Source organism: Henckelia pumila, chromosome 4, assembly GCF_033568475.1.
Source record: "Henckelia pumila isolate YLH828 chromosome 4, ASM3356847v2, whole genome shotgun sequence".
Lineage (NCBI taxonomy): Eukaryota > Viridiplantae > Streptophyta > Magnoliopsida > Lamiales > Gesneriaceae > Henckelia > Henckelia pumila.
This window is the reverse complement of record NC_133123.1, coordinates 61914631-61930368: the sequence shown is the minus strand read 5'-3', so window position 1 is coordinate 61930368 and position 15738 is coordinate 61914631. Positions and strand designations below refer to the sequence as shown.

Here is a 15738-nt window from a genome sequence, read left to right as displayed (position 1 = left end):
TGATAGACGATGCAGATCTTTGGGATATGTTTCCAAAAATAGAGAAGATAAAATTGATTTCATTAAGAATGGGCTGAGTAAAGAGTCATTAGATGATATCTCATTGACTCTTGAGACGCATTCTAGTGGAGATGTGCAAGGTCAACTTCTCCGTTTATGGAAACTATTCCAAGCACAGCGTCATGGTAATGGTCTTGGGAATCTGACTAAAAAAGACCCTATTTGCCAATTTATAAGAAAATTGGATGGTAAGCCAACCCTCGACTCATAAATATTGAAGGAACACTGTGAGCCACAATCACTGTATATATGCATGCATGTCATTATTATATATTATTATTTTTATTGTTTTCGTTATTATGTTCACACCTGTATTCCTATTTCTGTCGTATTCCTTGTTTTCCTTATAAAATCACTCAACTATCTCTATATTTTTGCAGAAAAGAAAATTAAAAAAAAAACATGGCAGGATCTGCTTCACAAAAATTGAAAAATATTTGTGTATTTTGTGGTTCCAATACTGGAAAGAGTGAAATATTTGTTGATGCAGCAATTAATCTTGGAAAAAAGTTAGCAGAAAGAAAAATTCACTTGGTATACGGAGGAGGCAATATTGGGTTAATGGGATCTATTTCAACAGCAGCTCATCTTGGAGGTAGTCAGGTTTTGGTTGTTATTCCTAAAGCTTTAGCTGAAGAAAATATTACAGGTGTTACGGTTGGGGAAGAGTTGAAAGTTTCATCAATGTACGAGAAAATAACTAAAATGATAGATAATTCTGATGCTTTTATTGCCTTACCAGGTGGTTTTGGTACTTTAGAAGAAATTTTTCATGTTGTTTCTTGGGCACAACTTAATATTCATAATAAACCTGTTGGCTTGTTGAATATCAATAACTATTATGATGGTTTGTTGACTTTTCTTGATGTAGCTGTGGAACAAAATTTTATTTCAGAAAATTCGCGAAGGATGCTCATCTCTGCTTCGAATGACGACCAATTAATTGATGATCTCCAAGATTTTGTTCATCAACCTGATTCGGCTATAACAAATATCAATTGGTCTCAACCAACCAGTAAGAAAAGGAAACTGAATCATTGATTCAACATGTCACGAAATTGTTTGTGTTTGTTCCTTATCTTCAATAAATTCCAGGTGATATCTCTTTCATCATGTACTCTTTATTTTTCTTTTAAAAAAAAATTAAAAAAAAATGTCATATTTAGGTTTGGGGGAGGGTTTATCTTTAAAAAAAAATTAAAATTTAAAAAAATATATTTTTCTATTATAATATATATTTTTCCTTTTTCAATGGCAGAGTAAGAAGTCAAAAACTCCTAACACGCATTAGTTTTTATTTATCATATTATCACAATAGATTAGATTTTAATATTCCGTATATATTTAAATTGCAAAGTACTAAGAAAATGAAGTCTTTTTGTATATATTTTTATTTATTCTTATTTTTATCAATTTAATAGAAAATATATAATTGATGGGATATAAGTTATAAATAATATATAATTGTGTGCTTTCAAATAACATATTTTCTAAAACTTTTATGAGTATATAATTAATGTGATATTGATTGAATTAATAATAACATGTATAATTGAGGGAATTAATTTGTAAAAGTGCAATATTTACTCACATAAATTTTGTGAGTGAGAGGTGAGAATTGAGAAAATAACTTATAAGCTTTTATTGATTATTAAGAAATGGTTGATTACAAGATTAAACCCATTTTTTAAAAAAAAAAATTGTGCATATGAAAATTGGCTGCAAAGATTGTTTGAAATTTGATTGTAAAGATGTAGAGTATTAATATCTCTACTATAATTATCAATGTAATAGATTTACCTCATAAAAAATAAACAAATAAATAAACTTTGAAAAAAAATAAGTTACATTTTCAAAGTTTCTTGGAGGTATTTGGTTATGTAAAAATAATTTTGCAGCCAAGCAAAAAAGAAAAAAAATAAAAACAAAATAAAAACAAAATGAGTTTATTCTTTGTAAATTATCCTATCTTATTTTCAATATTAGGTTATTTGATTGTCTGCTTTACATATTAACCATTTTCAATGAGTGTATAATTTTCTTCCAGCTCCATGAGTGAAAACCAGTTATATATATAAAAATATATATATATATCATAACCCGAGAGAATATGGAGTTGAGACTTTTACATTAAAATTCCTGAAGATATACATGTTACGAAAAGGATTTTTATTATCATTTTGATTATATTATTCTCAAAGTTTTTAGAAAATATTAATATAAATAAATTATATATATTTAATATTTTGATATTGTGTGAAATATATATGTATACCCCATCCAATTATATATTAATATATTAGTTGATATCAAGATTTATAAATAAACATATGATCTTCTTACAAGTATGTTTTAAAATTTCAAAGTTTGCAAATTTGAATATATATATTAAGGAATAAAAATCTAACTTGTGATTTTATGAAATTTTATTACTAAGGGACTAGAAATTATCTGGTTTGGGGGTGTGATCAAACTTAAAATTTGTAATTATTTATATGTTAAAAAGTGTTTTTTAAAATTAAAGTTTAATTAAAATTATGAAGTTGTATTATTTTAGTGTTATGTGTTTATATTTAAATGTTTTACTAAAATGTTGTATTTTACGGTTTGCGCAGGTTTGATAAAAATAAAATTACTCAAGCTACAGAAGTCATAATGGAGTAATCTCAAATCCTGTAGAATCACAAAAGAGGCATCTTCAACTTTGTAGAAGACAAGAAATTCCAAAAACTTCATTAAGATGATCAAAATAATCAAACATCAAAATGGAGACAAATTTACTTTTACTATAACCAACTTGGAGTAAAAATATCATAAGTATTTCATATTTTATCCAAAAGGGGTGAATGAGTTGTCAAAACACATCTACAGACAAAGGGCTACGTGTTATATGTTTTGTGTAGAAGCCAAATCGGTAGTCTAAGGCATCAAACATGTCAATTAAAGTTGGGTCAATGTATTGACATTCAAGGAGACAAGCACCCACTAACTTTACTATTCCACATTTAATGAGTCTTGGACCCTTGCTCTCATTTGGCCTATAAATAGATGTGTTGTATAAGCTTTGTAGTGTGCAAGAGTGTAGAGAAATTCCTCATTTGTAAAATAAATATTGTGTGTGTGAGAATAAAAGTTTGAGTGTGCAAGTTTCTCAAGTTCAAGTATGAAATTTCTTTTATCCTTATTCTTGAGTTTCATGTTCATGGCAAGCTAAATCTTTTTATGTCAAGGTGAAAAGGTTTCATTGTTGGTCAAGTAAGATTTTTTATATTTTGTATATTCTTTCTTTTTCTATTTTTTATTTTGTTTTACTAATTGATCTTTATTTGTAGGTATAATTTGGATGATTTATTGTTATCTATTTACATCAAATACTTGGTACCTTGAATGTGGTTACCTTGATTTGTTGTCTAATATGATACAATAAATACTACAATAATTATATACTATAAATATATGCATCAATTTTTAATAAAGTTATATATTATTTAGACAATAGCGTGGCTCTGCCAGTTGTTCTAAATAATATATTGTGATTTGATCTAACATTTACTTTCTCGCAACTAACATTTACTTTCCGCAACTAACATTTACTTTTCGCAATTAACATTTACTTTCCGCAACTAACATTTAACATTTACATTTCCGCAATTAACATTTACTTTATCGCATCTAACATAAAAAGTCATATATTTTATTTAAACGATAGCGTGGCTCTGCCGGTTGTTCTAAATGAAATATGGTGATTTGATCTAACATTTAATTTTATGTCAATTTATATTTATGCACTTATATATATATTATGGGTACCATATATTAATTATCGGTTAATCTGATATTAATATAGTGAGAACTATATTATATGATATATTTGTATAAATATTTAATTGTTCTTTTATGTTTATTCTTATTTTAGTTTCTTTAATTTATTTTTGTTAAGCAATCTTAAATAAACCAACAATGAACCTTTGAAGCCTTGACAATTTTATAATTTGTGTATTTGAAGTTTTATAATAATATTTTCATCTATAATATATCATTGCTAAAATTAAACTTACAGCATCCTCTCCGTGGATCGATCTCGTACTCACGAGTATATTACTTGCAGACAACCTACACTTGGGTAAATTACAATTTAAGTCGTAGCAAGTTTTTGGCGTCGTTGCCGGGGAGGTATAAATTAAGTTTAATTTTGTTATTATGTAAATAGTATGTTGTTTTTAATTGTATGATTGTTTGAAGTCGTAAACAAAGTGGTAGACTTGTTCGAGTATCTGAAAATATTTTAAACATGGAGGATAATTCTAATAATCAAGTTGATAATAATAATAATAATAATAATAATAATAATAATAATAATAATAATAATAATAATAATAATAATAATAATAATAATAATAATAATAATAATAATAATAATAATAATAATAATAATAATAATAATAATAATAATAATAATAATAATAATAATAATAATAATAATAATAATAATAATAATAATCAAGAACATGAACAACCAAGAACACTTAGGCACCATATGAATCCAATAAGAACTAGTACACCATCTTGTTTAGTTTTTCTTCCTGATGCGTCTAATTTCAATTTTAAGCCACAAATCATTCAAATTTTACCAAATTTTCATGGCCTAGATTCTGAAAATCCATATTTGCATTTAAGAGAATTTGAGGAGGTTTGCAACACTTATAATGATCAAAATTGTAGCATGGATATTGTTCGATTAAAGCTTTTCCCTTTTTCTTTAAAAGATAAAGCTAAAACATGGTTGCAAAATTTGAGATCAAGTTCAATAAGATCATGGGAAGAAATGCAACAACAATTTCTAAAAAAGTTTTTCCCTTCCCATAGAACAAACTCTTTTAAAAGACAAATTACAACTTTTTCTCAAAAACAAGGGGAAATATTTTATCAATGTTGGGATAGATATAAAGAGTTACTTAATACATGCCCACATCATGGTTTTGAAATATGGAGGATAGTTTCTCACTTTTATGAAGGTTTAATACCTAAAGATAGGCAAATGATTGAATTCATGTGTAATGGAACTTTTTAAGATAAAAACCCAAATGAAGCTATGGAATATTTGGAGTCATTAGCAGAAAATGCTCAAAATTAGGATAATATAGGCTCAATTGAACCATCAAGTAAACCAATAATTCAATAAATGGGGGTGGTATTTATCATCTTAAAGATGATGTAGATGTTCAAGCTAAACTTGCATCTTTAGCAAGAAAAATCGAGTCATTAGAAATGAAAAAGAGTGATCAATTAAAAAGTGTTCAAGAAATTGTTTGTCATATATGTGACACACATGATCATCTTACAAAAAATTGTCCTACTTTGCCTTCATTTAAAGAATGCCTCCATGAACAAGCCAATTATGTTAACAATTTTAAAAAACCAACATTAGATCCTTTTTCACAAACATATAATCTTGGTTGGAGAAATCATCCTAATTTTAGTTGGAGGAACGATAATAATGCACAACCTTCACAACAACCTTTTCAAAATAACCAAAATCATCAAGGTTATGCTCCTTATATCCCACCTCTAAGAAAACATTTTGAAAATGAAATTCATGCATACATTCAAAAACAAGAGTCTATCAATATTCAAAACATTCAATCTATGAATGATTTGAAAGAAACTCTTGCAAAATTTGAATCTGCACTTAATATTCATGAAAAAGGAAAATTTCCATCTCAACCACAACCTAATCCTAAAAATCAAAATCAAGAAAAATTTGATCAAGTAAAATCTGTTATTACTCTTAGAAGTGATAAAATAGTTAATGATCCATATAGTGATGAAAACAAAGATCAGTCAAACTCAAAAAGTAAGGATGAAAATCTTGATACTTTCGAGAAAGATGATACTTTGAGTCCTAAGATTAAGAAAGTTGATGATAAATTATCTGAAATAATATGTGAGTCAAATAAACATGTTTCTTTCCCTCATGCATTAGTTATTAATAAATAGAAACAAAAAAATGATTCTGATATTTATGAAGTTTTTAAACAAGTAAAAATAAATATTCCATTATTAGATATTATTAAACAAGTGCCTTCTTATGCAAAGTTTTTAAAATATTTATGTACTGTGAAAAGATAATTGAATATAAAGAAGAAAGCATTCTTAACTGAACAAGTAAGTTTTATTATTCAAAATAATTCTACTTTAAAATATAAAGATCCAGGTTGTCCAACAATTTCATGCATTATTGGAAAAATAAAATTAAAAAAGCTTTGTTAGCTTTGGGAGCAAGTGTGAATTTAATTCCTTATTCAGTTTATGAAAAACTTAAGTTGGGAGATTTAAAACCTACATCTGTCACTCTTTTACTAGCTGATAGGTCAATCAAAATACCTTGAGGTATCGTAAAAGATGTGTTAGTTCAAGTCGATAAATTCATATATCATGTGGATTTTATTGTCTTGGATACACAACCAATAGAAGTGCATAATGAAATTCCAGTAATATTGGGACGTCCATTTCTAGCAACTTCAAATGCTTTAATTAATTGTCGAAATGGAATAATGAAATTATCTTTTGGAAATATGAATTTAGAACTTAATGTGTTCAACTTATGTAAACAACCAATTATTAATGAAGATGAAGATGATAATGCAATAGAAATAATTGTGGAAGAAAATATAAACCAAGAAAACTTAAATCAACAATCTAAAGTTTATTTAGTGGAAAGTGTTTTTAAATCAAAGTTATTTGAAGAAATTAATGAACTTGAAGAAGTAAAAGAAGATGATCATCCAAAACTTGAATTAAAACCTTTGCCAAATGAACTAAAATATGCTTTTCTTGGTGAAAATCAAACATATCCTATTGTAATATCTTCTACCCTCTTACCAAAACAAGAAGAAGATTTAATAATATTACTTAAAAAGCATAAAAATGCAATTGGATGGACTTTGCAAGATATAAAAGGTATAAATCCTTTAATCTGTACGCATAGAATTCACTTGGAAGAAAATGCTAAAAATATCAACAACCTCAAAGAAGATTAAATCCACACATGAAAGAAGTTGTTAAAACTGAAGTGTTAAAATTATTAGATGCCGGAATTATTTATCCAATCTCGGATAGTAAATGGGTAAGTCCAACACAAGTAGTACCAAAAAAATCAGGCATCACTATTATACAAAATGAAAAGGGAGAATTATTACAAGCTAGGATTCCATCTAGTTGGCGTATGTGCATTGATTATAGAAAATTAAATGATGCAACTAGAAAAGATCAATTTTCGTTACGATTTTTAGATCAAATTTTAGAGAAAGTGGCAGGTAATCCTTTTTATTATTTTCTTGATGGGTATTCGGGGTATTATCAAATACCAATATCATTAGAAGATCAAGAAAAAACTACTTTCACTTGTCCTTTTGGAACTTTTGCATTTAAAAGAATTCCATTTGGTTTATGTAATGCTCCGGCAACTTTTCAAAGATGCATGCTAAGTATTTTTAGTGACATGATTGAAGAATTTGTGGAAGTTTTTATGAATGATATAACTGTTTTTGGAAACTCATTTGAAAACTGTCTTAAAAATTTGGAAGAAGTTTTAAAAAGATGTGAAGAAAAAAATCTTGTTTTAAATTGGGAAAATGTCACTACATGGTTAAATCCGGAATTGTGTTAGGGCATGTCATATTTGAAAAAAGAATTGAAGTTGATAAAGCTAAGGTTGATGTTATTGCTAATTTACCATCACCAAACATGATCAAAGAAATTCGATCATTTTTGGGACATGCGGGATTTTATAGAAGATTCATAAAAAAATTTAACATAATATCGAAACCAATTTCAAATCTTTTAACAAAAGATGCACAGTTTGAATGGACTCAAGAATGTGAAACTGCTTTTAAAAAGATAATTAATCTTTTAACTACATCACCTATTTTACAACCTCCTGATTGGTCTTTACCATTTAAATTAATGTGTGATGCAAGTGATTATGCTGTAGGAGCCGTGTTAGGACGAAGAAAAGAAGGTAAACCTCATGTGATCTACTATGCTAGTAGAACCTTAAATAGTGCTCAAATCAATTATTCAACAACTGAAAAAGAATTACTTTCAGTAGTGTTTGCATTAGATAAATTTTGATCCTATTTAATTGGTTCTACTACTATTGTTTATACTGATCATTCTGCCATAAAATATTTATCAAATAAACAAGATGCTAAGCCGAGATTAATAAGATGGATTTTGTTGTTACAAGAATTTGATCTTGTAATAAAAGATAAAAAAGGAAAATAAAATGTAGTAGCCGATCATTTATCAAGAATAATTTTTGAATCGTCTCAAAATGAAATACCAATAAATAAAAATTTTCCGGATGATCAACTATTCTATGCTACTACTATGCCTTGGTTTGCTAATATTATAAATTTTCTTGTGACAAATAAAATGCCTTCTCATTGGAATTCACAAGATAAAAATAAATTCTTGAAAGAGGTCAAAAATTTTATTGGGATGATCCTTATTTGTTTAAGTATTGTCCTGATCAAATTTTTCGACGTTGCATACCCGACAATGAGGTAAGTAGTGTCATTAAATTTTGTCATTCTGAGGCATGTGGAGGTCATTTTTCGTCAAAGAAAACAGCTGCAAAAATCTTTCAATGTGGATTTTATTAGCCTTTTTTATTCAAAGATACGCATTCATTTTGCAAATCTTGTGAAAATTGTCACAAAATGGGTTCAATTTCAAAACGAAACATGATGCCTTTAAATCCAATCATGATTATTGAAATATTTGACAGTTGGGGAATAGATTTTATGGGTCCATTCCCATTATCTCTTGGATTTACTTATATTTTAGTAGCTGTCGATTATGTCTCAAAATGGATTGAAGCGATTGCATGTAGAACTAATGATCATAAAGTTGTGATAAAATTTTTGAAAAAAAATATTTTTAGTCAATTTGGAATATCTAGAGCTATAATCAGTGATGGGGGAAGTCATTTTATAAATAAATCATTTTCTTCGTTGTTAAGAAAATACGGTATTACACATAAAGTTTCTACTCCATATCACCCTCAAACGAATGGTCAGGTTGAACTTGCAAATAAAGAAATAAAACAAATTTTGGAAAAAATTGTTAATCCAAATCGAAAACATTGGTCTTTAAGATTAAGTGATGCATTATGGGCATATAGAACTGCATTTAAAACATCATTGGGGATGTCACCATATAGATTAGTTTTTGGTAAGCATTGTCATCTACCTGTTGAAATTGAACATAAAGCTTATTGGGCTATTAAAGCATTTAATACTAATTTAGATGATGCATCTAAATTAAGAAAATTGCAACTAAATGAACTAGAAGAATTAAGAAATGATGCATATGAAAATGCAAAAATTTATAAAGATAAAACAAAAGTCTTTCATGATAAAAATATTATGAGAAAACCGTTTGAAATTGGACAAAAAGTTTTACTTTATAATTCTCGCTTGCATTTGTTTCCAGGAAAACTTAGATCACGATGGATAGGTCCATATGTTGTAAAAAATGTTTATCCTCATGGTGCTGTTGATGTTGAAAATCCTAAAAATAATAATGTGTTTAAAGTTAATGGACAAAGACTTAAACCATTTTTAAAAAATGAAATTCTTAATGATGAGTTTATGCCTTTATATGATCCAAATTAATTGTTACTTATTTTTTCATTTTATTTTTGCAGAATTGAGTTCATTTCCCGGTTAAGTGGCGGATAACGGTACTTCGTGACTTCTTTTAGTTGGTTTTATTTCAATTTCCCAAAATAATTGAAAAAAAAAATATTTCTTTATTTTCAAAATGGATGAAGCTATCAAAGAACATGGTAAATATTTTCCATCTGTTTCTAAAAAAGTTCTGAGAATGATTTATGAAGGTAGATGTGAAAGATTGAGAATGCTTATGCAAAAAGGAATTCCGGAGGATATTCGTCTTATAATTGAAGCCGGCCAAAGTTTGATTGGGTGGTGAAGTTCCAAAATTCTTACTTGTTCCAAATATGTCTGGACTAGGAAAAAGCACCTATGCGAATAAAAGGAGGGCCAAGAGGTTAGATGTTTGTCATAAATGTGCCAGATGGACTTGTGATAGACGATGCAGATCTTTGGGATATGTTTCCAAAAATAGAGAAGATAAAATTGATTTCATTAAGAATGGGCTGAGTAAAGAGTCATTAGATGATATCTCATTGACTCTTGAGACGCATTCTAGTGGAGATGTGCAAGGTCAACTTCTCCGTTTATGGAAACTATTCCAAGCACAGCGTCATGGTAATGGTCTTGGGAATCTGACTAAAAAAGACCCTATTTGCCAATTTATAAGAAAATTGGATGGTAAGCCAACCCTCGACTCATAAATATTGAAGGAACACTGTGAGCCACAATCACTGTATATATGCATGCATGTCATTATTATATATTATTATTTTTATTGTTTTCGTTATTATGTTCACACCTGTATTCCTATTTCTGTCGTATTCCTTGTTTTCCTTATAAAATCACTCAACTATCTCTATATTTTTGCAGAAAAGAAAATTAAAAAAAAAACATGGCAGGATCTGCTTCACAAAAATTGAAAAATATTTGTGTATTTTGTGGTTCCAATACTGGAAAGAGTGAAATATTTGTTGATGCAGCAATTAATCTTGGAAAAAAGTTAGCAGAAAGAAAAATTCACTTGGTATACGGAGGAGGCAATATTGGGTTAATGGGATCTATTTCAACAGCAGCTCATCTTGGAGGTAGTCAGGTTTTGGTTGTTATTCCTAAAGCTTTAGCTGAAGAAAATATTACAGGTGTTACGGTTGGGGAAGAGTTGAAAGTTTCATCAATGTACGAGAAAATAACTAAAATGATAGATAATTCTGATGCTTTTATTGCCTTACCAGGTGGTTTTGGTACTTTAGAAGAAATTTTTCATGTTGTTTCTTGGGCACAACTTAATATTCATAATAAACCTGTTGGCTTGTTGAATATCAATAACTATTATGATGGTTTGTTGACTTTTCTTGATGTAGCTGTGGAACAAAATTTTATTTCAGAAAATTCGCGAAGGATGCTCATCTCTGCTTCGAATGACGACCAATTAATTGATGATCTCCAAGATTTTGTTCATCAACCTGATTCGGCTATAACAAATATCAATTGGTCTCAACCAACCAGTAAGAAAAGGAAACTGAATCATTGATTCAACATGTCACGAAATTGTTTGTGTTTGTTCCTTATCTTCAATAAATTCCAGGTGATATCTCTTTCATCATGTACTCTTTATTTTTCTTTTAAAAAAAAATTAAAAAAAAATGTCATATTTAGGTTTGGGGGAGGGTTTATCTTTAAAAAAAAATTAAAATTTAAAAAAATATATTTTTCTATTATAATATATATTTTTCCTTTTTCAATGGCAGAGTAAGAAGTCAAAAACTCCTAACACGCATTAGTTTTTATTTATCATATTATCACAATAGATTAGATTTTAATATTCCGTATATATTTAAATTGCAAAGTACTAAGAAAATGAAGTCTTTTTGTATATATTTTTATTTATTCTTATTTTTATCAATTTAATAGAAAATATATAATTGATGGGATATAAGTTATAAATAATATATAATTGTGTGCTTTCAAATAACATATTTTCTAAAACTTTTATGAGTATATAATTAATGTGATATTGATTGAATTAATAATAACATGTATAATTGAGGGAATTAATTTGTAAAAGTGCAATATTTACTCACATAAATTTTGTGAGTGAGAGGTGAGAATTGAGAAAATAACTTATAAGCTTTTATTGATTATTAAGAAATGGTTGATTACAAGATTAAACCCATTTTTTAAAAAAAAAAATTGTGCATATGAAAATTGGCTGCAAAGATTGTTTGAAATTTGATTGTAAAGATGTAGAGTATTAATATCTCTACTATAATTATCAATGTAATAGATTTACCTCATAAAAAATAAACAAATAAATAAACTTTGAAAAAAAATAAGTTACATTTTCAAAGTTTCTTGGAGGTATTTGGTTATGTAAAAATAATTTTGCAGCCAAGCAAAAAAGAAAAAAAATAAAAACAAAATAAAAACAAAATGAGTTTATTCTTTGTAAATTATCCTATCTTATTTTCAATATTAGGTTATTTGATTGTCTGCTTTACATATTAACCATTTTCAATGAGTGTATAATTTTCTTCCAGCTCCATGAGTGAAAACCAGTTATATATATAATATATATATATATCATAACCCGAGAGAATATGGAGTTGAGACTTTTACATTAAAATTCCTGAAGATATACATGTTACGAAAAGGATTTTTATTATCATTTTGATTATATTATTCTCAAAGTTTTTAGAAAATATTAATATAAATAAATTATATATATTTAATATTTTGATATTGTGTGAAATATATATGTATACCCCATCCAATTATATATTAATATATTAGTTGATATCAAGATTTATAAATAAACATATGATCTTCTTACAAGTATGTTTTAAAATTTCAAAGTTTGCAAATTTGAATATATATATTAAGGAATAAAAATCTAACTTGTGATTTTATGAAATTTTATTACTAAGGGACTAGAAATTATCTGGTTTGGGGGTGTGATCAAACTTAAAATTTGTAATTATTTATATGTTAAAAAGTGTTTTTTAAAATTAAAGTTTAATTAAAATTATGAAGTTGTATTATTTTAGTGTTATGTGTTTATATTTAAATGTTTTACTAAAATGTTGTATTTTACGGTTTGCGCAGGTTTGATAAAAATAAAATTACTCAAGCTACAGAAGTCATAATGGAGTAATCTCAAATCCTGTAGAATCACAAAAGAGGCATCTTCAACTTTGTAGAAGACAAGAAATTCCAAAAACTTCATTAAGATGATCAAAATAATCAAACATCAAAATGGAGACAAATTTACTTTTACTATAACCAACTTGGAGTAAAAATATCATAAGTATTTCATATTTTATCCAAAAGGGGTGAATGAGTTGTCAAAACACATCTACAGACAAAGGGCTACGTGTTATATGTTTTGTGTAGAAGCCAAATCGGTAGTCTAAGGCATCAAACATGTCAATTAAAGTTGGGTCAATGTATTGACATTCAAGGAGACAAGCACCCACTAACTTTACTATTCCACATTTAATGAGTCTTGGACCCTTGCTCTCATTTGGCCTATAAATAGATGTGTTGTATAAGCTTTGTAGTGTGCAAGAGTGTAGAGAAATTCCTCATTTGTAAAATAAATATTGTGTGTGTGAGAATAAAAGTTTGAGTGTGCAAGTTTCTCAAGTTCAAGTATGAAATTTCTTTTATCCTTATTCTTGAGTTTCATGTTCATGGCAAGCTAAATCTTTTTATGTCAAGGTGAAAAGGTTTCATTGTTGGTCAAGTAAGATTTTTTATATTTTGTATATTCTTTCTTTTTCTATTTTTTATTTTGTTTTACTAATTGATCTTTATTTGTAGGTATAATTTGGATGATTTATTGTTATCTATTTACATCAAATACTTGGTACCTTGAATGTGGTTACCTTGATTTGTTGTCTAATATGATACAATAAATACTACAATAATTATATACTATAAATATATGCATCAATTTTTAATAAAGTTATATATATTATTTAGACAATAGCGTGGCTCTGCCAGTTGTTCTAAATAATATATTGTGATTTGATCTAACATTTACTTTCTCGCAACTAACATTTACTTTCCGCAACTAACATTTACTTTTCGCAATTAACATTTACTTTCCGCAACTAACATTTAACATTTACATTTCCGCAATTAACATTTACTTTATCGCATCTAACATAAAAAGTCATATATTTTATTTAAACGATAGCGTGGCTCTGCCGGTTGTTCTAAATGAAATATGGTGATTTGATCTAACATTTAATTTTATGTCAATTTATATTTATGCACTTATATATATATTATGGGTACCATATATTAATTATCGGTTAATCTGATATTAATATAGTGAGAACTATATTATATGATATATTTGTATAAATATTTAATTGTTCTTTTATGTTTATTCTTATTTTAGTTTCTTTAATTTATTTTTGTTAAGCAATCTTAAATAAACCAACAATGAACCTTTGAAGCCTTGACAATTTTATAATTTGTGTATTTGAAGTTTTATAATAATATTTTCATCTATAATATATCATTGCTAAAATTAAACTTACAGCATCCTCTCCGTGGATCGATCTCGTACTCACGAGTATATTACTTGCAGACAACCTACACTTGGGTAAATTACAATTTAAGTCGTAGCAAGTTTTTGGCGTCGTTGCCGGGGAGGTATAAATTAAGTTTAATTTTGTTATTATGTAAATAGTATGTTGTTTTTAATTGTATGATTGTTTGAAGTCGTAAACAAAGTGGTAGACTTGTTCGAGTATCTGAAAATATTTTAAACATGGAGGATAATTCTAATAATCAAGTTGATAATAATAATAATAATAATAATAATAATAATAATAATAATAATAATAATAATAATAATAATAATAATAATAATAAATAATAATAATAAATAATAATATAATAATAATAATAATAATAATAATAATAATAATAATAATAATAATAATAATAATAATAATAATAATCAAGAACATGAACAACCAAGAACACTTAGGCACCATATGAATCCAATAAGAACTAGTACACCATCTTGTTTAGTTTTTCTTCCTGATGCGTCTAATTTCAATTTTAAGCCACAAATCATTCAAATTTTACCAAATTTTCATGGCCTAGATTCTGAAAATCCATATTTGCATTTAAGAGAATTTGAGGAGGTTTGCAACACTTATAATGATCAAAATTGTAGCATGGATATTGTTCGATTAAAGCTTTTCCCTTTTTCTTTAAAAGATAAAGCTAAAACATGGTTGCAAAATTTGAGATCAAGTTCAATAAGATCATGGGAAGAAATGCAACAACAATTTCTAAAAAAGTTTTTCCCTTCCCATAGAACAAACTCTTTTAAAAGACAAATTACAACTTTTTCTCAAAAACAAGGGGAAATATTTTATCAATGTTGGGATAGATATAAAGAGTTACTTAATACATGCCCACATCATGGTTTTGAAATATGGAGGATAGTTTCTCACTTTTATGAAGGTTTAATACCTAAAGATAGGCAAATGATTGAATTCATGTGTAATGGAACTTTTTAAGATAAAAACCCAAATGAAGCTATGGAATATTTGGAGTCATTAGCAGAAAATGCTCAAAATTAGGATAATATAGGCTCAATTGAACCATCAAGTAAACCAATAATTCAATAAATGGGGGTGGTATTTATCATCTTAAAGATGATGTAGATGTTCAAGCTAAACTTGCATCTTTAGCAAGAAAAATCGAGTCATTAGAAATGAAAAAGAGTGATCAATTAAAAAGTGTTCAAGAAATTGTTTGTCATATATGTGACACACATGATCATCTTACAAAAAATTGTCCTACTTTGCCTTCATTTAAAGAATGCCTCCATGAACAAGCCAATTATGTTAACAATTTTAAAAAACCAACATTAGATCCTTTTTCACAAACATATAATCTTGGTTGGAGAAATCATCCTAATTTTAGTTGGAGGAACGATAATAATGCACAACCTTCACAACAACCTTTT

General features: G+C 27.3%; 2 non-coding genes across 2 annotated transcripts; both read right to left on the bottom strand.

Moving 5' to 3' along the window:
• Window positions 1-4929: 4929 nt before the first annotated feature.
• Window positions 4930-5040, bottom strand: LOC140870084 (small nucleolar RNA R71). Its single transcript, XR_012147065.1, has one exon. It is a non-coding gene; the product is annotated as a small nucleolar RNA R71 (small nucleolar RNA).
• A 10044-nt stretch (window positions 5041-15084) lies between these two features.
• LOC140870083 (small nucleolar RNA R71) lies at window positions 15085-15195 on the bottom strand. The gene has a single exon (XR_012147064.1). It is a non-coding gene; the product is annotated as a small nucleolar RNA R71 (small nucleolar RNA).
• Between the last annotated feature and the right edge of the window lie 543 nt (window positions 15196-15738).